This window comes from Rhinoderma darwinii, chromosome 3 (genome assembly GCF_050947455.1).
Source record: "Rhinoderma darwinii isolate aRhiDar2 chromosome 3, aRhiDar2.hap1, whole genome shotgun sequence".
Lineage (NCBI taxonomy): Eukaryota > Metazoa > Chordata > Amphibia > Anura > Rhinodermatidae > Rhinoderma > Rhinoderma darwinii.
In genome coordinates, this window is record NC_134689.1 from 33,723,795 (window position 1) to 33,749,730 (window position 25,936).

Consider the following 25,936-nt stretch of genomic DNA (forward strand, 5'->3'; position numbering starts at 1 on the left):
CCCATGGGAGGGCTCAGAAGGAAAGGAGCGCTATATGTTTGTTGGAGTCCAGATTTTGCTGGATTGGTTTTCGGGTGCCATGTCGCATTTGCAGAGCCTCAGGGGTATCAAAGCAATGGAAACCCACCAAAAGTGACCCCATTTTGGAAACTACACCCCTCAAGGAATTCATTTATGGGTAATGTGACCATTTAGACCCCATAGTTTCTTCACAGAACTTATTTGAGTTGGGCTGGGAATTAAATAAATATATATTTTTTCCAATAATATGTCATTTTAGCTCAAAAATTCTTATTTTCACAAGAAATAAAATACTCCATTTTGTTGCCCAATTTGTCCTGAGTGCGGCAATACCCCATTTGTGGTGATAAACTGCCGTTTGGGCCCATGGGAGGGCTCAGAAGGAAAGGAGCGCTGTGTGTTCTTTGGAGTCCAGATTTTGCTGGATTGGTTTTCGGGTGCCATGTCGCATTTGCAGAGCCCCAGAGCTATCAAAGCAATAGAAACCAATCACAAATGACCCCATTTTGGAAACTACACCCCTCAAGGAATTCATTTATGGGTAATGAGACCATTTAGACCCCATAGTTTCTTCACAGAACTTATTTGAATTGGGCTGGGAATTAAATAAATATATATTTTTTCCAATAATATGTCATTTTAGCTCAAAAATTCTTATTTTCACAAGAAACAAAATACCCCATTCTGTTGCGCAATTTGTTCTGAGGGCCGCAATACCCCATTTGTTGTGATAAGCTGCCGTTTGGGCCCATGGGAGGGCTCAGATGGAAAGGACCACCATTTGGCCTACTGGGGATTTTCTAGTGCGAAGTCATGTATGCAGAAGCACCTGAGGTACGAGTACAGTTGAAACCCGCAAGAAGTGACCCCGTTTTAAAAACTACACCCTTAAGGCATTCATCTAGAGGTGTAGTGAGCATTTTGACCGGAGACCTACACCCCATAAACTGTAATGTGGGTTCTCCCGGGTATGGCAATACCCTACATGTGGCTGTTATCAGCTGCCTGGGCACACAGCATGGCTCAGAGGGGAAAGACTAGGGGGGATAAGCTGTGTGGAGTGCATCAGGGTAAGTAAAATTGGGGTAAATTATAAACCAAGGGATGTATGATAAATTTTAAAACACTCTTTCATACAGAGCTCTGGTTATTCGGGACACGTGTCACATTGATATATTGTGTCATCCCTTATCGCCCTCTTATAGCAGACTTTGCACCTCTTTTGACTTTTTCCCTTCTTGCCAGTTTGGGGAACTTCCCCTGGAAAGTGTTGCCGCCCTGGTACGATGCGTGTGGCCCCGCTTCCAGAAGTACTGGGTGCCCCCCCTTCTTGGTCCCTAAAGATTAGGTTCTTGATAATCACCTCTTGAAATTCCAGGAAAGTTCCCGTCTGGCCTGCACATCGACGTAGCACGTACGCATTGTACAAAGCCATCTGTATGATGTGCCCGGCCAGCTTCTTATACCACACCGCATGGCGCTGTAGGGCTTCAGGATTTGATCTGACAAGTCCATCCCTCCCATGTACCTATTGTAGTCCAGGATGCAGTCTGGTTTGGGGGTGGCCTTTCCTTCATATATCCTAAACCTGTAGGTATACCCTGATGCACTCTCGCAGCTTATACATCTTCACGCCATACCTTGCCCTCTTACCCGGCAGGTACTCGCGGAATTGAACCCTCCCTTTAAAATGTACCTTGGACTCATCAATAGAAATACACTTCTCGGGGTGTATGCTTGGGAAAACCGGGCACTGAAACGGTCTATTAGGGGTCTCCATTTATATAAACGGTCAAAACTGGGGGTCATCTCGGGGTGGGCACGGCTCATCATCAGTATAATGTAAGAAGCGAAGTATTGCCTCATTTATTTATTTTTTTAGGTTCCAGTTCAGTTCTGAAGTTGCTTTGAGGGGCCCATATATTAGAAACCCCTATGAAATACCCCATTTTAGAAACTAGACCCCTCAAAGTATTCACAACAGCATTTAGAAAGTTTATGAACCCTTTAGGTGTTTCACAAAAATTTAGAGCAAAGTAGAGGTGACATTTACATTTTTTTTTTTGTCAGAAAATCCTCTTTATACCATTTTTTTTATAACACAAAAGGATTTATCAGTGAAACGCAAATTAATACGTATTGCCCAGATTCTGCAGTTTTTAGAAATATCCCACATGTGGCCCTCGGGCGGTAATGGACTGAAGCACCGGCCTCAGAAGCAAAGGAGCACCTAGTGGATTTTGAGCCCTCTTTTTTATTAGGCACCATGTCCGGTTTGAAGAGGTCTTGTGGTGCCAAAACATTGGGAACCCCCCAAAAGTGACCCCAATTTGGAAACTAGACCCCTTGAGGAATCCATTGTAGTTTTCTTGGGGTGCATGCGGCTTTTTGATCAGTTTTTATTCTATTTTTAGGTGGCGTGGTGACTAAAAAACAGCAATTCTACTATTCTTTTTTTATTCTTTTTTTTTTACAGCGTTCACCGTGCGCTATAAATGACATATTCACTTTATTCTGCGGGGCGATACGATTACGGCGATACCCTATGTTTATAGTTTTTTTTTTTTGTCTTATGGCGTTTGCACAATAAAATACGTTTTGTAAACAATCATTTACTCTTTGTGTTACCTTATTCTAAGGGCCAGAACGTTTTTTTTTTTTCAATCAATCAAGCCGTGCGAGGACTTATTTTTTGCGTAACGAACTGTAGTTTCGATCAGTACCATTTTTAGGTACATGCGACTTTTTGATCTCTTTTTATTCCATTTTTTGGGAGGTGAAGTGACCAAAGAATTGTGATTGTGGTACGGTTTATTATTATTTTATTTTACGGCGTTCATCGTGCGGGATGAATAATGAAATAATTTTGTAGTTCAGGCCGTTACGGATGCGGCGATACCAATTATGTATAGTTTATTTGTTTGTTTATATATTTTTATTAATAATAAAGGACTGATAAGGGAAAAGGGGGATTTTTACTTTTATTACTTTTAAATCTTTTATTTTCTTATTTTTACACATCTTTTTTTAACTTTTTTTTTACTTTATTACTTTGTCCCACTAGGGGACTTGAGGGCAGGAGGCCCTGATCGCTATTCTAATACACTGCACTACATGCGTAGTGCAGTGTATTAGAACTGTCAGCTACTCACTGACAGCAAGCATAGTGGGTCCTGACGTTGTCAGGACCCACTAGGCTTCCGTCTATGGCATAGCCGGACGCCATTGTTTGGTGTCCGGTTGCCATAGTCACCATCGCCGGCCGCTATCGCGTAGCAGGCCGGCGATGGCAGCTTAACCCCTAAAAAGCCGCAATCTCTATAGAACGCAGCTGTAGGAGCTGTGACAGCTGCTGAACAAGACAGCAGCGTCACAGCTCCTGTATGTGTCGGGAGGACGGCCGAAACGGCCGTTACTCCCGTGACGTACTATTACGGCATGGAGCGCGAACGATACAGCTGCCATGACGTAATAGTACGTCAAGGAGCGGGAAGGGGTTAAGGGTCAATTCACACGTAACGTTAATACTGTGGATTTTGCGGAAAATCAGCTGCATAATACAGTAGCAGTAAAGTGGATGAGATTTAAACAAATCTCATTTGCACGCTGCGTAAATGCTGAGCGGAAAAAAACACTCAGAAATTGACATACAGTGCAGTTTTTTAATCCACAGCATATCAATTGTATTTGCGTAAATGCTGCTTATTTGTTGTGAGTTTTCCCCATTGAATTCAATGGGAAGGTAAAACCCGCAACAAAAAGAAGATGCTGCATTTTTGTGACGGAATCGCAGCTCAGAATTTTTTTTTTATATACTTACCCAGAAGTCTGTGTTTCCTCCTCCAGGATGGCCTCCTGGGATGACATTTCCGTTGTTTTGACGGAATGAATAGCGCAGTCGACTTACAGTATTGATTCCGTCAAAACAACAGAAGCATTTGCACCAAGTCAATGGTGATGCAAACGGAAACCTGTGGTTTCCGTTTGTTTCAGTTTGGATTCTGTTCATGGGTTCCCCTAACGGAAAGCTCAGACGGAACCCATGAACGGAGTTCTGACGCAGATGTGAACGAAGCCTTATCCTTGTAGCAACTAACCTGTTATCTTATGGCTATTAGGGTATGTTCACACACAGAGTCAAAAACGTCTTAAAATATGGAGCTGTTCTGATTTTCAGACGTTTTTTGTGCCACTCTCGATTTTCGCTGCTTTTTTTGTGGTGTTTTTTACGGACATTTTTGGAGCTTTTTTCAATAGAGTCTATGGAAAACGGCTACAAAAACGTCCCAAGAAGTGTCTGGCACTTCTTTTTCACGGCCGTTTTTTTACGCATAAAAAAACGCCGCGAAAAACGCTCCATCATAACAGAATGCAATTTTCCCATTGAAATCAGTGGGCAGATGTTTGGAGGCGTTCTGCTTCCAATTTTTCGGCCGTTTTTCGGCTGTTTACGGCCCGAAAAACGGCCGAAAATAGGTTGTGTGAACATACCCTTAGGATTAACATTAGTTATTAACTCTTCAACAATATCCCTAAAAACAAAGCCAAAATGTGACAGTGAAACTCTATTCCATGTATCCAGGTAAACACTCTGCGTATTTGAAACAAAAGCAAAATATTATTTAATTTACAGTCTCTTGTTATATTGTAATTACCTAAGTCAGCTCACATCCGTTACACTGTAATCAAATGTTCCTTCTTCTGCAGAAAATGCATTCCAATTGCATAAGCAACAGTATAATTGGGCATATTTGTTACAAACAAGCAGGGTTGTATCATACTTCATCTTCTAGAAAGATAACTATTGTTGTTGTTTTTTAGATGAAACCAAGGATGTAGTATTATTTGTAATCAATAGGGACCATTTATAGGTAATTAGACAAAATAGCTGGTTAACAGTAAAATAGTTGTAAGAAAGTTTTTCAAGAAAGTTTTCACTCCTTATGGAAGTGATAGACAACTTACTGCATTATCTAACATAACAAATAAACCAATATGGACCATTTGGAATGTTTTCTTATAGAGGACCTGTAAGCTTTCCTGACATCAGAGTTTTAGTAAAAATACTTATTTATTTCCATTGCTTATAGGGTGCTAACACATCAGTTCCTGTCCCAAATGGGCTCACAATCTATCCCACACACACTGGGGCCAATTTACCTATCAGTATGTTTTGAAGTACAGGAGGAAATCTGAGCACCCAGAGTAAGGCTCCATGCACACGACCGTAGAATCCATCCATAATTACGGTCCGTAATTACGGACCCATTCACTTCTATTGCCCACGGACACCTTCCCGTATATTTACGGGAAGGCGTCCGTGCCGTAAAAAGGCTCAGCAAAAGATGTCCTATTTGTTGCTTTTTACAGATCATGCTTACTTTATATGAGAGCTGTCCGTGGCCGTCGGCGCCCGGCATCACGGACAGTGATTACAGGCACGGTCGTGTGCAGGGGGTCTAAATCCACACAAACATGGGGAGACTATATACAAACTCTATACAGTTGTTGCCCATGGTCTCATTTGAACCCAGGACCTTAGTGCTCCAAGACAACAGTGCTTACTACTGAGTCACTGTGCTTGTATTCCTCATTAAATAATTATTTCTTAGAACTTTGCATTGTGCCATTTCTCTGTTATTCCTCCTGGAAATGGATGAATACATTGACAGGTGGGTGTTACCATTCCCCATGTCAATAGGGTGTGTACCTACACAGTCTGATACTGTCAACACTGATTGGACAGTATCAGAGTGTGTAGGCATACACCCCATCGACAAGGGGACATGGTAACACCCGAACCAGAGATCTCAGCATCATGAAACCCTGGGTGAACAAGATTTTGGGAAGGGTAAAGTCCGCCTATCTCCAAACAATTTTTTAGCTCCTCCCAGAGATACACTTTGAAACAGGGTATATGATCTGATATATACTAGGTACACCAGATAAAGTAAAATAAAACAAACATATTAAGAAGTAAATAAATACATCTATTGCTACAACGGAAAGCCTGGCTAAATATATCGTAGTAATAATACACAGAAAACAATGCCAAGAAGTTAGCTTAATGGTAATGAGGGTCAGGGATAAAGAGATCCAACTAAATTAACACGTCATATAAACCACTATACTTGATAAATGTTTTAGAAATAAACTCTATCAGCATACATAGGTTATTGTGAAATCTGCACCTCTGTGATAATACTACAGCCATCTCTATTCTGTTTCAGGTAGTTTGTATTTAGGAATTCAGCTCCTACATCTGTTTCCAATCAAGTCATAATTTAGATCAATTCTGGGAGGACACTTTCCTATTATTCTACCAAATGTTATTGTTTTTTCAATGTGCATTCACACAGCAAATGTATCAGTTTGTTGTAATCTCTCTGTAGATCTCCGCAGGAAATTTGGGCTTCTGCTCAACACACTACCACATGCGAAAAAAACAAAAAAATTAAAAATTATAGCTGCAGAAGTAACACTGATTCTCATTGACTGAAATGACAGCTTGCAAGCCTTCAAGAATATTCGCATATAGTACAAAATCAAGGCTGGTGTTGTATTGTGTCTAACTGCACCAATGCTCTCTGCATATAACAATGGAGTATCCTTTCATTAATAAAGTGGGAACGTTGCACCTGGAAGTAACTACGCCACTCTCTATACCAACGTTAGCCGCCATTGAATTTTGGGGGCCATAGCTTTTGTGTGCTAGATATTTCCACATAGATTGTCCTCCACTTGTTTATGTAGTTCAGGAACATATGCTGTTTGACCGTACCTAGCGTTTTATGTTCATGGCTATACTGTTAGGTCATGGTCCAGTATCTTAAAAACATTTAGTAGATGTTAATGATGCAATAGAAAGAAACAAAATGGTAACAGATTACTCCAAAGGACGACATAAAATAGTTGAATGTGACAAGAGGAAAGTCATTTAATCTTACTGGGTTGTGCTATTGTACACCTAGCTGAACTGATCATGGATCCTAGACTTGTCCTGTGATTTTGAGATGCTGTAACTAACTAGGGTGATACTACTATACAAATGGGGTGGCCATAGGGCCGCCATCAGAAATTTCTGGGCCCCATACAGCCAAGGAAACTGGGGCCCCCCCTCACTATTGGGGCGGGCACAAAGGGGTGGGAGGTAAGGCAGCGGTGGCAAAGCAAACTAGTAGGGTCTCTTTGGAGTGGCAGGGTAGAGACAGCTGGTGGGTATCAGGAAGCAAGGTGGAGAGACTAAGTGCCAGGTCTCAGTGGGGGAAGGAGGAGGGGATTTCTGAGAGAACGGAAAGTGGCATGGGTGGCGACACCGGGCATGAGGGCGCCCGTGCCGTCTGTCGGAATGGACCCCCATGGCCGGTGGTGTGCTATAGCAGAGCAGGGAGGTTTCTCCCTGCTCTGTAATCTACTAGTGCCACTGTAGCTCCCTGAAGGGGCAAAATCCCTGTGTGGCCGGGGATTCCGCTCCTGGAGCGCTCCGCTTGATGTCTCTGTCCGTATATGGACAGTGACATCAGTGGCAACTCCTGAAGGGGAATCCCTGTCCACAGCGTTGCAGACTCTGTGACCGGAGATTGCACTCCAGGAGAAGCACTTGACGTCACTGTCCATAAATGAACACAGACAATAGGGGCTTCTCCTGGAGTAAAATCCCCGGTCACAGCGTCGGCAACGCTGTGGACGGGTATTCTGCTTCAGGAGTTGCCCCTGTTGTCACTGTCCATATATGGACACAGGGGGATTCCGCTCCTTCAGGGAGCTACAATGCCGCTATCTGCAGGAAGGGGGGGGGGAGTGCTATCTACAAGGGGGCTGTGGGCTGTGTGGCACTACCTACAGGGGGCTGTGTGGCACTACCTGCAGCGGGCTGTGTGGCACTACCTACAGGGGGCTGTTTGGCACTACCTGCAGGGTGCTGTGTGGCATTACCTACAAGAGGGCTTTGTGGCACTATCTACAGGGGGCTGTGTGGCACTATCTACAGGGGGAATCTGTGAGTGACGGACTCATGGTCATTTTACTGTGAGTGGTGGGCTGATGGTCATTTTACTGTGAGTGGGGGGCTAATGGTAATTTTACTGTGTGTGCTGCGCTGATGGTTATTTTACTGTGAGGGGGGCTGATGGTCATTTTACTGTGAGTGGGGGGCTGATGGTCATTTTACTGGGAGTGACGGGCTGATGGTAATTTTACCTTGTGGGGAGGGCTGATGGTCATTTTACTGTGAGTGGTGGGCTGATGGTCATTTTACTGTGAGTGGGGGGCTGATGATTATTTTACTGTGAGTGGGGGGCTGATGGTCATTTTACTGTGAGTGGGGGGCTGATGGTCTTCAAGTGGTTTCCACCTCTGAGCTCCAATTGAAATGAATAGGAGGCAGAAAATATCTAAGTCGCCCGTTTGGAGGTTTTTTTTTCTGCGCCTTTTGCATTCGCTTCAACAGCTTAAAAAAAAAGCAAAAAAAAAAAAGGTCAAACAACGCTGTCACTTCCTGAAGGAATTTTGAGGCAGATTTTTTTACCTTACAAAAAACTCTGTGTGAACATACCCTACTAGTGTAGTGCTTGTTTTTAGCTGTTTTCTGCCTTTCTCTAAAAAGTTTTTGGTAGGGGTGCCCCAAGGAAATTGTATTTTTCCAGTGGTGCCTCGAGTCCGAAAATTTTTGGAAACTCTGTACTAGGCTACAGAATCACCCCGGCTGATGCAAGGGTCTCGTCGTGGAGCAGCTCAGTTCATCGTGGGAACGGGGCCTAGGTGAGTACAACTTTTTTTTTGTTTGGGGGCACTGTCTACAAGGGGGAGGTGGGGACTGTATGGCACGATCTACAAGGGGGCGGTGGGGGGCTGTATGGCACGATCTACATGAGGGAGGTGGGGGGCTGTATGGCACGATCTACAAGGGGAGGTGGGGGCTGTATGGCACGATCTACATGACGGAGGTGCGGGGTGCATGGCACTATCTACATGAGGGAGGTGGGGGCTGTATGGCACGATCTACATGAGGGAGGTAGGGGCTGTATGGCACAAACTACAAGGGGGAGGTTGGGGGCTGAATGGCACTATCTACATGAGGGAGGTGGGGGCTGTATGGCACTGTCTACAAGGGGGATGTGGGGGGGCTATATGGCACTGTCTACATGAGGGAGGTGGGGGCTGTATGGCAGGATCTACAAGGAGGAGGAGGGGGGATGTATGGCCCTGTCTATAAGGGGGAGGTGGAGGTATGTATGGCACTGCCTACAAGGGGGAGGTGGGGGGATATGGCACTATCTAAAGGAAGGCTGTATGGCACAATCTACAGGGGGGTACTATCTACAGGGGGGGTGTGTGTCAGCCAGGGGAGCGGGGCATTATACTGTGTGGGGGCCACTAAGCGGACATTATACTGTGTAGTGGTACTACATGGAGAAATATACTGTGTGTGGCAGCCAGGGGAGGGGGCATTATACTGTGTGGAGGCCACTAAGTGGACATTATACTGTGTAGGGGCACTACAGAGGGCATAATAATGTGTCCTTGAAGGGGTTATAATATATAATTTTTATACTGTATGGGGGCAACTAAAGGGGCATTATAGTTTTATTATGGGGTATTTTTTTTATGATGGGGGTGGGGTGCCGAAAGATAATTTTGTACGGGGCGGCATCTATCCTAAGGCCGACCCTGTCACTACCCACCACAATGTGGAGTTGTTCAGATAGCACTAGTTTTTCTCAGGTGCTCAGAATAGCGTCCCAACCCAGTTGAAGGAATAGAAAGAATTGTATTCGGCACACTCTTAGAAAGGTAAAGTGAATTTTATTTTGATTTTTATCGTGATGCCAGTGGCTATATGTGCAACGTTTCAGTTGTTAGACCTCCATCAGGCACTAGACAGACATATACATGAAATTTAGTATAATGTAAAGATACTATAAACAAATACAGGATGTATAGTATTAAACAGATGGAGGACATCAACTAGTTGTACTTTCTGTATCTAAGTTGTAGTTAAGGAAGCAAGTAAACAATGCAACATATAGTGTATAGTAGGACATAGTATCGTATCAATCTGTCATGATCGGTTGGTGCATTGTCTACTTGCTTCCTTAATTACAACTTAGATACAGAAAATACAACTAGTTGATGTCCTACACTGTCACATGATGCTAGATACTGTTCCTTCCTTTTTTATATTACCCAATGTTGTTGTCGTGTCCGTGGCTGCGGGCTGTCAGCTCCATTCTCCCCCTTACAGCCGCTGCCACGAGTCGGCAAGCGCTGGCCCCAGCCTCCTCCTCAGGAGAAGCCAGTGCTCGCGTCTACTCACCACTGCTGGATCCTGTAGGGTGCGCGCGCACGCTCGTGCCCGCTCTTAAAGGGGCAGCGCGCGCACCAGACCTCGTTCATGAACTTTGAGCCGTGAGTACTCTGGACTATAAGAGGGGTCCAGCCCCCTAGTTCTATGCCTGAGCTTTGTTGTGTATTCCTAGTCTGTCTTGCATATGGCCCCCTAGTGTTTCGTTCTCCCAGTGTTCCTGTTCCTGTATCCTATACTTGTATACTGATCTAGTGCCGTGCTGAGCTGTAGTCGTGCTGTGCTGTATTCCACGCCTGCCCTGCTTCTCCACGCCTGACGTCCATCTGCTGCCAAGTTCCTGTCTAGCCTGCCTTGCTACTGTCCGAGCTGCCACAGGTACCCTATACGAACTATAGACTTTAACCTGCGTCCTGTTGGCCAGCTGCCTTACCGACAAGATGGTACGGCCCAGTGGGTCCATGAACCCTACCTGACAGTTGTACATATCTCTGTTTTGTACGAACCTTTTGCAATGTATTTCAAATGTTTAATACTATTCATCCTGTATTTGTTTATGGTATCTTTACATTATACTAAATTACATGTATATGTCTCTCTAGTGCCCGATGAAGGTCTAACGACCGAAACGTTGCACATATAGCCACTGGCATCACGAGTAAAATAAAAATAAAATTAATTTTACCTTTTTAAGAGTGTGCCGAATACAATTTTTACCACTACACACCAAAGGTTTGAAGGCTATGTAAACCTTTGAATGTGTTTTTTGTTGTTTTACCAGTCTGTTTGGTGCTACTTTGTAAATACTTTTTAATAAAAATTATTTTTACTTTATGAGATACAGCTGCATTGTATCCTGTATATACAGAGCAGCTCTATCATGCACTGAAACCTTTATCTGTCAGGTCAGCGGTACTGACGGGTTCAGTGTCAGCGGGTCCTGCGTGTCCCTGTTCATAATTTAGGTTTGATCGATAACAGGTGGATCCTGACCCGCCGACACTGAACACGTCAGTCCCCCGGACCTGATGGATACAGGTCTCAGCGCACTATACAGCTGCTCTGTATACAGGATACAAAGTAGCCGTATCTCCAAAAGTAAAAATTATTTTTAATAAAAAGTATTTACAAAGTTTCATAACACACACTAAAACACTTTTTTTATATAAAAAAAAAGAGGTGTACATAGCCTTTAAGATCTCTCCCCCTCCCCCACGTATACTCTCTCCTTCCTCTACCCCTCACTTCTGATATCCGCTTTTCCCCCAGTTATCATCCCCCTAGTATAATGTCTCCCGCTGCCTTCATGAAGTCTTCCCTCCTTGTCTCCTCCACACATGCTATCACGCCGCTGTGGAGAAGGGGCGGGCACTATGTGAACAGCGGGCCCTTATGTACATGAGGAATAACACTATTTTTTGCCATTATATGACCCCTATTCTGCATTGTTTTCTGCACAGAAAAAACGCCTTGACGCGCGTTTCGCCTAAGACCGACTCCAGACGGAGCCGGTTTTAGGCGAAACGCGCGTCAAGGCGTTTTTTCTGTGCCACATCTCCTGATGTGCCCTCCTCCCTCTACCATGTCTTTAGGTATGGTTACTCATTTTTGATGGTTCACTTAGCTGAATTCTAGCTTACATTTCTATTGCTGCATTTAGGTCCTGCCTTATGCATATTCATAATTTATCTTCGCACACCTATAAGTCTTATATCTGGCTATCTGGCCATTGCTGTTTAGTAATAAATGATTTGTATTCTATGGTGAGGTAGCGCATGGGACATTTGTTTTGATTACCCCTGGTTATATTTACATCTATACCTCACTGATGCTGCTCTTCGTATATGACCTGTTTTACTGAGTTCATTTATATATATTTATGTGATACCATGTATTGTTATTTATTATTAATAAAGATTTCTATTTTTTACGATACGCGGTAGATATATATTCTTACATTCCATTTCAGAATGATTTGCACGGAATGACTGCCTGAAGTCTGGAACCCATGGACGTCACCAAACGCTGGGTTTCCTCCTTTGTGATGCTTTGCCCGAACTTTACTGCAGCTGTCTTCAGTTGTTGCTTGTTTGTGCGTCTTTCTGCCTTAAGTTTTGTGAAATGCAGCTGGATCGGGTTGAGATCTGGTGATTGACTTGGCCACTGCAGAATATTCCACTTCTTTGCCTTAAAAAAACTCCTCGGTTGCTTTCTCAGTATGTTTTGAATCATTGTCCATCTGTACTGTGGAGCGACGTCCAATCAACCTTGCTGCATTTGGTTGAATCTGAGCAGAAAGTAAATCCTTGAACACCACAGAATTCATCTGACTGCTTCTGCCTTCAGTCACATCATCAATAAACATTAGTGACCCAGTGCCTTTGGCAGCCATGCAGGCTCATGCCATCACATTGCCTCCACCATGTTTTACAGAGGATGTGGTGTGCTTTGGATTATGAGCTGTTCCAAGCCTTCTCCATATTTTCTTCCTCCCATCATTCTGGTACAGGTTAATCTTAGTTTCATGTGTCCAAATAATGCTGTTCCAGAACTGGGCTGGCTTCTTTAGATGTTGCTTGGCAAAGTCTAATCTGGCCTTTCTATGTTTGCTGCAGATTAATGGTTTGCACCTTGTGGTGAACCCTGTGTATTTGCTCTCATGAACTCTGCTCTTTATGATAGACTTAGATACTGATACACCTACTTCCAGGAGAGAGTGCTTTACTTGGGTAGATGCTGTGAAGTTGCTTTTCTTCACCATGGAAAGGAATCTGCGATCATCCACCACTGTCTTCCATGGAGGTCCAGACCTTTTGGAGTTCACGAGATCACCAGTGTGCTTCTTTTTTTTTTCAACAATGTACCAAACTGTTGATTTGGCCACTCCTAACATTTGTGCTTTATCTCTGATGGATTTCTTCATTTTCAGCCTAACGATGGTCTGTTTCACTTGCATTGAGAGCTCCTTAGACCTCATGTTGTGGATTCACAGCAACAGCTTCCGAATGCAAATGCCACACCTGTAATTAACTCCAGACCTTTTACCTCCTTAATTGATGATCGATTAACGAGGGAATAGCCCATGCAGCCCATTAAATAGCTTTTCAGATAATTGTCCAATTACCTTTAGTCCCTTGAAAAAAGAGGCAGCTACATATTAAAGAGCCTTAATTCCTAAACCCTTCCTCAAATTAGGACGTGAATACCCTCAAATTAAAGCTGAAAGTCTGCACTTTAAGCCCATATTGATTAAATAACTGTATATTCAATATGTTTTGGTAAACACCTAAAAGGCCAAAACTTGTGTCATCGTCCAAATAATTCTAGACATAACTGTATGTATATATATATATATGCAGCACTCATGACAGGATAATAAATCTCAGGGTGCCCAGCAAGTAGTCCTGATCCTTGGACTATATACAGTATTCAAAAGAAGATCTTGCAGCACACCAATAGGTGGTAAAAAAATTTAGTTTATTCAGGCAATATCAGACAGTGCAACGTTTCAGTGTTGCAATAGGACCTTTATTTATTTATTTAAGTTACTTATAGAGTGCCAACATATTATGCAGTACAGAGGTCCTCTTTTTTTACTGTGCCCATTGGGGCTCACAATCTAAATTCCCTATTGGTATGTTTTTGGGAGGACACTGGAGTAACTGGAGGAAGCCCATGGAAACTCCATGCAGGCCTTGGTTGGATTTGAACCCAGGACCCCAGCGCTGCAAGGCAATAGTGCTTACCACTGAGCCACGGTGCTGCCCACTGCCTGAGTATGCTTGAGTATGCTTGAGTATGCTTGAGTATGCTTGAGTATGCTTGAGAAAGGACCTATTGCACGACTGAAACGTTGCACTGTCTGATGTTGCCTGAATAAACGACAATTTTTTATCACCTATTGGAGTTCTGCAAGATCTTCTTTTGAATACTATAAATATATATATATTATATATATTATATACAGTGGCTCAGCAGACTGTATCACATTTGACAGGTTTAGATACAGTGGCTCAGCAGACAGTATCACACATGATAGGATTAGATACAATGGCTCAGCAGACTGTATCATACATGATAGGATTAGATGTAGGCCCCAGCTCGCTGACATTGCAACTCCAGTGCTGGACCCAGGAAAGGTAAGTATAATAATTGATTTGCTTTTTTTATATGTTACTAATTTTTTTTGTGTGTTTGTATTTTTTACAGGTTCTGTTGTTGGACTTCTTCAGATTCAAGGACTACTTCGATGAGTATGTTTTTTTATTCTCAATAAAATTGTTAACGAGGATTGTGTGGGGGTTTTTATTTAAATTAAATATTTTTTCTATGTCCTTGTATTTTTTAAAAACTTTATTAATACCGCCATAGTAATGGCCACTGGCTGATTGACAGCGTCCATTACTAAGGCAGGGCTTAATGTTAGCTGGTGAAAAGGCTAACACTAACCCACATTATTACCCCGGTACCCACCGCCACCAGGTTTGTCGGGAAGAGCCGGGTACGACCCAGTATCCAACCATCTGTAGTGATGGTCAGGCACTGTGGCGGCCGCAGGCTGGTATTATTAGGCTGGGAAAACACAGTCCAAAAACAGTGGACCTTGCCACCCTGGTAATGCTAGCCTGCTGCTGCTGTGTTGTATCCGGCTAATTTTTAAAAATGGTTATGGACTTACAGAGTAGCCAACTATATGTGTATGTAGAAATAAGCATGTAACATTTGTATTTTTCTCTTTGAATTTTTTTTTTTTTTAAATCAGTGTCATATAGATCACATACAGAGAATAAATATGAATATCACACAACGTGTTGAAAGTCCATAATGTATCCGGATAGATTCTTCCTGGTGATTTTATGGTTTGTTTACAGGGACTTCAACTATAGGTGGCAATAGAAAGACATCTATAGTTGCATACTTTTTGTCCTAAAGACTTCCTGCCAGCCGGATCTCCACAAGAAAAATCAATACCTTCCAAAAGAAAATGATTTTTCCGCATGTACGTCTACTTTGGCTTCACATACACATATCAAACAATTGTGGCCGCAAAACAATCATCCGTACAAAGCATTTAAAACAAAAATAATTCAAGGGTCACTCAACTGGCACCGGTCATAATTGTAACGTCCGTGGTCGCTGACCACGAACTCCTTTCATCCAGTCGACGCCCGTCTCTCAAGAGATGTCTGCACATACGGCCGTCCTGCTCCACAGTGACCACCACGGTGCGCTCACGAGCTCAGTCCAGACTTAAGAAGCCAGAGTGCACGCATGTTGGTGATTGAGCTAATTGCTCCAGAACACCCTGGGCTATAAGAAGGTCCCAGCCCCATCCTCCCACGCCTGAGCTTTGTTGTTGTATTCCAAGTCTGTCTTACAAATGGTCCCCTAGTGTTCCCTGCTCCTAGTGTTCCCTGTTCCTGTATCCTGCAACCTGTATCCTGATCTGGTGCCGTGCTTAGCTGTAGCCATGCTGTGCTGTATACCATGCCTGTCCTGCTTCTCCACGCCTGACGTCTACCTGCTGTCTAATTCCTGCCAAGCCTGCCTTGCTACTGTCCGAGCTGCCACAGGTACCTTATATAAACTATAGACCTGTGCCCTGTTGGCCAGCTGCCATACCGCCAAAGAGGTACGGCCCAGTGGGTCCACGAACTCCACGTGACAATATTCTCTATAGCATCACTAAATGCAGGGGTGGATACAGACAGTTGAGTGCCCCTGTGCAAAAAAAAAAGTATATGGACCCTTTGCTCTCCAATATATCATATATCACTCTCTTATATCTCTCTAACAATACATCAGTAATTCTTAGCCATAAAATTAATTATCTCAGGCATTTACATGCAATCTAATAGACAGAAGAAGACTGCTTTAAGGTGACAGTGGGTCCCTTACCTACTGGGCCCCTGTGCAGCTGCATAGGTTGCACTAGTGGTATGTCCACCCCTGACAAAATGTCATTCTAAGCAAATTCTAGTTTGGAAGAAATTGAGAAACTCCATTCTCTGTTGGTGTGTACTTCAAATCCTACCGTCAATTAGAGATGGAAAAAGTTATAATCCCCAGGGTCCTTTTACCGCACATCATCGCAAGCAAAGGTGTTTGTGTTGTTTGCACAGTGCTTATTCTTCAATCTGACAACACAACAAGAATCAGGATTCCAAAAATACCTAAAATATTTTTTTTATTAAAAAAGGGACCCCTGAATAATTGACAAACAGATGTAGCAATCTTCTTTAACTTAACTTATAATGCAAGAAACAGACTTTTTTAATTGCTTTCAATGGCTTAAGTGATAAGTTATCACGCTGCAGCAAGTTATCAGAGTCAATATAATGATTGCTACATCTGGATTCTGGATCATAATGGTTCAAATGGTTCCTTTTATTTCTACTACTTATACTACTACTACTACTACTTATACTTGGGCAAAATAAGGACACATTTTTAATGTTTTGCTAATCTCTCCCTGTGACCAAAATGTTACCCTTTCCCATTCCCAGCAATGCATTACAGTTTCCTCAGCCTCATCCCTTTGTTTATGTTATAAGTAACCGATGGTCCATTTTTTGGCAGTTGATCCAGCAAGAAATGATGTATGTGGCCACTAGCTCCATGTCTCTTCATGCATGTGGAATGACTGCTATTTTTAGGGACTGATGTATCAAGGCAATTTTGACTTATTCTGAATCCCAACACTCAGAGCAATAAGTGAAGGACTACTTCACAGCATTGTCACGGGATGACAGTCATTCTCTTGCCTTTATGCTATGTACACACACATGAAGCAAGAAAACAGAAATCATATTTTATTCTCCTTTGACAGTATCCATGTCAAGACGATGATAGAAACTATTTATCAGGATTGGAGAATTATTATTTTTTTACAGTGTGTTTTATGTTAGGCCTCAGCAATAAAAACAGTGTTGCATTAAGGGAATTTCTTGTAAAATAAATAAATCATTTAACAGTGATGGAGTTAATTTAAGCTGGCATTTTAGCAATAACTTATTTTATCTGATAATCTAAAGTATAAAGAAGTCTGCATTTTTTTTCACACCCAGTACCATTATGGAAAATACGTGGCATCATAATGTAACTACTTACCTATAAAATGATTTGGAGGCCAAGAGGTCATAAATAATACAGAATATATTCATTTAATCTGGGATTTAGCCCATTTTTCAATATGAATCTTCACTGAAGAACACAGGAAAGTGCTGTTAACAATTATGTCCCACACGTTTTCAAAGGTTGAATTTGATCTGCCTGGGCTTCACTGCATTATGTCAGTCCCATCCTTTTCCATAGAACCAGAAGAAGGAAAGTAAGTAGTAAGGTTTCTATGCAATGTAGCAGAGTTGAATTTACCAATTTAGATGATCTGTGATGGCCATTTGGTACAACTTTTTTAAAATCATAATGCATTATCTGTGGTTTTTCAGAACTGTCTCATTTGGTTTACGCTAAACAGGGTTAACTGGTTGAGAAAAGCAGAGTCGCCCATTCAAGACTTTTATCTTTTAGTCGGATCGGGGAATGGCTAAAAAGTGGTGAAGAAGAGTGTCTCTATCACAGGACCCAGCATGTCCACCCATTACATGGACAGATTATTGATTTCAATGAACAGAATGTAATAATTAATTTCCACTGTAGAGGCACTGCAGAGGAATTGAAAACTTGCTGCCTGGTCCTTCCACAGATTATAGCTGATATCTGAGGTTTCAGCAACAGAAAAATGTGCGATCTACTTATTTTCAGGGAACCTTATAAAATGAAGGGAATTTTCAAAGCCGACAACCTTTCGAGGGAGATGTTTATTTCTGTTGACCATATGGTATTGTAAAATAGAAAAATACACTCCTCTGGTCTCAGTTAAGCATATAGTACACTAAGGTCCTTTTTTCTTTTTAAACAATGACAAATTTTCCCCTATATATAATGGAGTCTGTAGGTTGATAAAGCATAATATGTTTTTGTGTTGTGTGTTCTAGTATGCCCCATGCCATATGATCACCTTTTTATATATCTCAGTGCTTACTTACAAAGAAAGATCTCTCAATAAGGACTTATTCCGACACTGAATATTGTCCTGTATTGAATACATGATTACAGTACGGGACAGTATTCCCACGGAGAGGCAGGAACTCCTAGCATCATAGATAACTGTGATACTACAAGCCAAGCTCCCTGAACTGTGGTCGGTCCAGGAAATACAACCGACAAATGGCCGTCTGAATGAGGCCTAACAGTATCTCTTACATGGTAAAGTAGGGGATGTGCTTCCAAGAGTCCCATGTAACATTTCCCTTCCAAGCTAATAATACATTCTTTGAGAATCAAAATCAATCTACGGTGCAACATCACGTTACGTCCTATCGCAACTTATAAATTATTAATTGTGCTCCGCTAGTTGCCTTAAAAAATACAATGCGATACAGTTGTGTTGGTATGGCTTCAAGGAAAGGCTGCTTCCCACAACCATAAATTGCAATGCAATTCTCAACAAAGGTACATTGTCCAGCCACTACAAATTGCTGTAGCAATTGAAAAGACGTTTCGGCTGAATATGGAAGGTCAACCAAAATTTCATAAACAAAAGTTCATAAAAATGCCTTTATTAAAATCTTTAAAAAAAATACTACTGATTCACTAACATCTGAAGTCCCTATTCATAGTTACAACAACTATAGACTTTAGAATTCTATAATGCATGGAATTTAAAAAATATTTGGACAATGGAGTAATTTATTAAACACTGTACACCAGTATTTTAGCAAAATAAACTTGGTGCAAGCCAGTTTTGTGCAAAAAATGTGTGACTTTTTTAACTTTTACTTTTTAAAGAAGTAGGTTTAGATTTGCAAAAGGGGGTGGGGCCACCCGCTACTTAAAGGGAACCTGTCAACATTTCACCTATTAAACCAGCAATACTTGCTGGAAGTGGGTGAAAAACAAATTTTTATGTAACCTATAATTATCTTCTAAGTAGCTCTGTACCTTTAGTGTTCCATTTTTTTGTGTTCCTGTGCCGTATGCTAATGAGCATAAAAGTGTCATATCTGCATTTGAAAAGAGTCATGCCTTTCCGAGTTTACCCCGCCTCCTTACTTTTGATTGACAGCTCCTCGCCTCCCCCCCCAGCACATACGAAATCCTGCATCGATGTCCTGTTTTGATGCGTGCGCACAACGGGACACCATAGCGGTGTATGCGTGGTAACTAGATTTGAAGCCTGGATGAAGCAGGGAAGGGTGTCGGGCCATACATGACAAGCGCATGCGCGCTATCTCAGACGAGATTTTGTCATTCAGAGTGGGCCAATTTTCGGTGGTGGGTGGGCAAAAGAAGAGGAACAAATGAGAACGCAGTATTATTACCATAAAAGGCACAAAATGTTTGCAGACCGTTATTTACAGTAGGAGTTTAGGAGAGGGGATATCGGTAATTAACTTTTGACAGCAACGGCCAGCGAGGGGTAAGGAGAGTTCAACAGGTGAATTGCTGGTTCCCTTTAACAAATTTTCCATGATTTATTCCAGAATCTGGCGTAAATCATGGCACAAATCTACGTCAGCTCATAGTTGGCGTAGATTTCCCTTTCTGGTGAACGGACGGCCAGAGATGCACTTAATTTTTTAAGAGGCATGCGTCTCTTAATAAATTAGGCACATTTTAATCCAACTTTCTATTAAGACTGGCGTATGAAATCGTAGTTTTAAAGGGTTTCTCCGAGACTTTTATATTGATGGCCTATCCTTAGGATAGGTCATCAACATCAGATTGGTGGGGTTATGTCTTCTGGCACCCCCACGATCAGCTGTACGAAGAAGCTGAGGTGACGAACGCTGCAGCCTCTTCACAGTTTACCAGCTGCAGCACCATACACTTCCGTAGCGGCTGTGCCTGGGATTGCAGTTCCGGAAGTGTATGGCGGTATGCTTGAGAAACTTTTAAGATGTTACGGTATTTGAAGCCACGTCCCCTACCGTCAGTTGATTTATAGGGGTGCCGAGAGTCTGTCCCCCACCTATCTGATATTGATGACCTATCCTAAGGAACCCTTTAATAAATATAAATTCACCCAATTTAATAAATTCACCCCAAACCTCTACATGCAACTCCTTTAACTGGTCACACAGCGAACACTGCTGAATTTAATTGGATTCCTTTTTCCTGTGCTGCGTGTCCCTTGGCTGAGGTTCACAAGAAAAGTATCATCACTCAGTTCTACCATAACAAAAAAACATAGTACCCTATGTCTTGAAGGAATTGATGGAAAGGTGCTAAGTGCATTTTTATCATTTATATTATTAATTTATCTTAAGTAGTCAATTTTATTGTTACAGACCTGGCTGCCCTAAAAAAATGTATTAAAGGAACACCCCAGGCAAACACTGATACAATGAGTTATGCCTAGTGCAGGGCCTGTGTGTGTGTGTGGGGGGGGGGGTACACTGGTATTCTCTTTTTGCTGTATTACCATGTGTGTTCCCTTAATATGTCCTTTGGTAAAAATTTATTAAATACTTTACAAAACAATAACTTGATCACAGCCCAATCACTATAATAAATCATTGACTATTATGTAAAGAAAGATTCATTAATGCATAAGAAGAAGTTTTATGACTTTCTAATTTACTTTGAGAGGAATTTATGAATTAAAGTTTTCTGGCATTAAAAAATCACTGAAATATTTTTCTTTTTGAAACTGCTCTCAAAATGTGGGTGGGGCTTAGCGGAAGGAGTGGGCTCACTTTACTATCATTTACACCAGAAATTGGCCTACAATATAGAGAAAATCTGCACCCACAGATTCAGTCGGAAAAAAGTAGCAAATTTTGACTCATGGTTAATTTGTACAAAAATGAGATTCTTTTTTTTTTCATTTTTATGCCGCTCACAGCAATTTTCGAAAAAGTAGGTGGATCTTAGCTTAGACCAAATACAGCCTGACAAATTTACTATGAATTAGGCCAGAATCTGGCGTAAATTATAGCAGAACTCTAAGCTGGGTCGTAGCTGGTGCAGATTACACTTTGTAGCCAAAGAGGCGCCAAATTTATTAGGAGGCATGCACCTCTTAATAATTTTGGCACACTTCACTCCAACCTATTTTAAATTTAGTCTGGCATTTGAAATGCCAATCTGTAAATTTCCCTCGAAGTATATAAGAAACTTACAACCAAAAAAACCACACAAAGGTGATATTAACCGATTAACACATCGGTCATACAGTAGCACAATAAATTAATACGCGGTGCACCACATCCCAATTACAAATCGATAACAAAAAAGAACAAAATAATGGGATTGCAATGAGCACTAAGAACAATATCAAGTATAAAAGATTATTTATTTCTTGTATCTAAAATTCATAATGAAAAATTCATGTATACTGTGCACTTGCTTCATACCCCTAGCCAAAACCTGCTACAAACAAAGTAATGTACCCAGTAAATATAGTAATAATCATAATAAATAACCTCATTGCGATTTCATAATACTGTGTTTTTCTGTTATATTAGAAAGTTGGAGAACTTTCATTTATGATTTAAATAAGCTTTATTAACATATCGCCGGAAAACCCCTTTAACTGGTTGCCGACACAGGACGAGTATGCTCGTCCTGAGCGGCGAGCACTTTGCGCATTAGGACGAGCATACTCGTCCTGTGTGACAGCTGTCCCTGCGCGCGTCTGTGCGCGCGATCGAGAGCGGGGCAACGGCTGTAATACACAGCCACGGCCCCGCTCTGACTGCGGAGAGAAGAGAAACATCTTCTCTCCGCCGTTAACCCTTTGAACGCCGCGATGAAAGCTGATCGCGGCGTTCAAAGAGTGGGGACTGCACATTGATATAACTGTGACTCGATCAAAGCCCACAACTCATATGGCCAGACAGCCCAGGGTCTATTGAAGGACCCCAGGGCTGTCTGAACATATTTCCTGTTGTTAGGGCATACTGAGGTATGCCCTAACAACTGCCTGTGTACAATCAGTGCACAGGCTAATGTACTGGCATATAGATCTATGCCAGTACATTACAGTTACAAAATAAAAATCAAAATGATAAATCCCTTTATGGGATTAAAAAAAAAAAAGTTAAATGAATGTAAAAAAATGATAAATAAATAAATAAAAAGTACAAAAAATACACAGAAACACCCCATTATTTTATAATACATAAACTTTTTAAAATATAAGTCCCAAAACATGAAATAATATAGACATATTTGGTATCGCCATGACCGTAACAACCAGTACAACAAATGTATGACATTATTTATGATGATCGGTGTATGGTGTAAAAAAAAAAATATTAAAACTGCAGCGGAACTGCTTTTTTTCTGCATATTCGCCAAAATAAAAATGTATAGAAATTAAACGATAATGTATTTGTACCAAAAAATGGTACGTACATAAAGTACAACTCGTCCCGCAAAAAACAACGTCTCATACAACTATGTCGTACAAAAAATAAAAGAGTTATGAGCGTCGGGATGCAAAGAGGGAAATGTAAAGAAATTGCTCTGTCCTCAAGGCCAAAATTGTCCGTGTCCTTAAGGGGTTAATGTTCTATAAAAATGTGTCAGGTTGGTTATGTTTGCATGTAGATAGATAGATAGATAGATAGATAGATAGATAGATAGATAGATAGATAGATAGATAGATAGATAGATAGATAGATAGATAGATAGATAGATAGATAGATAGATAGATAGAATAGATAGATAGATTAGATAGATAGATAGATAGATAGATAGATAGATAGATAGATAGATAGATAGATAGATAGATAGATAGATAGATAGATAGATAGATAGATAGATAGATAGATAGATAGATAGATATTCTTGATTGCAAATAAATTAGTGTATATGTTATGATAGTTTTATTGTAAAGATTAATATTTTAGCCTTTGTCCATACACTTACACGTAATGACATTGAGCCAATATCTATTAGAGGGAGAAGATTCATTGTTGCATTTAAGAATCTTGGAGCCTCCTGATAAATGGACAGTAGTGAGAAATATGATGGATAGAACGGCAGACTTGTTTTAATGGACTGGCAAATAAAATAATTGAGCAAAGTGAACCAATTGATATGAGTGAAAGCAATATATTTTCTCTCCATCAGTATAGATTATTTTACTTTCATGATATAACTTACTGCAAGTAAACTTTTCAAGGTCTATTATGAAGATACTTGGAAGAAAATCCATATAAAATCTACTGAACATTCTCAAAAGAATCCAAAATTATCAATGACAATTGAGTAGGATTCAGAATAGAAGGCAAAATCATTCATATGTATTGGTTGCTGTATTCAATAGTTTACCAATGTAAGATTTTACTATTCATGTGATATCTATTTTAGCACTACACTAGTGTTACCTTACCAGGAGGTGCAAAGACAAGAAAGAAAGAAAGAAAGAAAGAAAGAAAGAAAGAAAGAAAGAAAGAAAGAAAGAAAGAAAGAAAGAAAGAAAGAAAGAAAGAAAGAAAGAAAGAAAGAAAGAAAGAAAGAAAGAAAGAAAGAAAGAAAGAAAGAAAGAAAGAAAACCCTACTAGGTAGATAAAAGAGGGATCCCCTGTGCAGGGACCCTCATCTATTAGCCAGCGTTTCCTTCCCGATGCCCCAGCATGTCCGTGCACTACAGCTGATGTCTGGGAGTCCCATCAGCAGGACACCTTGTGGAGAACTTATCATTGGGAGACCTTTGTAACAAAAAGGGATTATTCAGAGTGGACAATCCCCTCTAAGGAATTTAGACATCTGAGGCAGTACAATTATACAGTTGTATACTTTTATGTTGCCACTTACATCTAACATCATCTCTTGATGGTAATCTATCTTGAGTAGTGCAATGTAGTTTCCTAGAGATAATTATCTTTCTATTTAATTTTTACATAACTCTAGTCTTGAATATGCTTTTTACCCAACTCACCTCATTCCAGTTGCAGATCCCAACAAGGTAGTTTGACTCACCCCTCCTCACACCGACAATATCCCCTGGCTTGCGACTGTGGTGACCTGTTTCAAGTTGTGCCCACTTGCCATGTAAACTGGAGTCTGCTGATGAAATCCCAGCCTGACATACCTCACCTATGTACTTAAGGTACACCCTCGTGTTCTGTATTGTTCCTAACTCTAATCCTGAATTTGACCCTGAACTTGACCTTGGCCTTGTTATTGGATTCCGCTCCCGTCTTGCTCTTTTGAATTTTTTCCCCTGTTACCTATTGTTCTACTCCTAATTATGCCCTCAGGTCCATCCTCTTCTCGTTTTCTTGCTTGTTGCATCCTGACTGTTCTCATGGTGATGACCCTTGGCTCTTTTCTTTACTATGCTTCAGCTTCCCTTAGTGCACCTGCTGCCAATAGGTGACTACTGGGGATCGCAACGTGGAAATCTGATTGGGCAAGTTGTGTCCACCCTTACCTTTGCTTCAATTTGGTAAAGGACTTTAATTTCTCATTAAACTAATTCAATACAATATCACGACAAGCTAGCAAAACCCTTGACAGGCTGTAATTCACATCAGAACCACTGGGTGGCCACGCATAGACACATATAGCATAGACATCTCATGATAGAGTTTTATGGTCTTTTTTTTTAAGATGGTTATTTTTCGCCACACATCTCATGATATGTTGGGATAAGAGAGAAGGTAAAGAAGGACACATCTATACATCCTTGCAGGGGTTATGGATATAGAGCGGGAACATTTCTTAGACTATGTGTCACGATCTGTGGGGATGTGGACCCACTAGGCGACAGCACCGTAGCGGGGTAGCAGCTGGCCAAACAACAGTGTACCAAGTCAATATAAAGTCCGAGCACAAGGGTACCTGTAATAGTCCTGACAGTAGCAACGGCTTAGGCACAGATGGGACCTTGGCGGCAGGTGATGCAAAACGTGGCAGATGAGACCAGATGTGGTATAAGTCAGCAGGGGTAGTAGACGGCACAACACAACTCCAACACTAGAGATGGCACAGGAACAAATACAGCACAGGATACAGGATACAAGTAGCATGGCACGGGAACACAGGGAAAAGGATACAACTATGTGACCATTTGCAAGACTAACAGAGGAATACAAAGTACACTTAGGCAAGGAGTAAAAGTGCGGAGCCCTTTTTATAGTCCAGGGTGATGATGGGCTAATTAGTGATGTATAACATGTACGCGCAGTGGCCCTTTAAGGCCAGGCGCGAGTTGCGTGCGCACCCTACAGAACACAGCAGAGCGGACCGGAAGTGAGCGCTGGTGTCTCCTGGAGAGGAAATGCGGACCAGCTCTGACAAGTCCATGGCTGCGTTTGTCAAGGGGTGAGTAATCCCGACGGTCCACGCCCGTGGCTGTTACACTATGCACTTCAGATGAGCCAGCGCCAAACCGAATGCTGCTCAAATGATCCACTTTTCTGGTGAGGAAAGTAACAATGCTTTTGTACTATACTCTTTGCAGAAACCACAACCGCAAAGAACACTATATAATATTAACCGTGTTGAAAGGTTTGTGTCTGAATATAGCAGATGTTCTTTAAGGAAAAAACTATTCATTGTGCTTATTTTCATTTGTTGTTTTGTTCTGGCAGA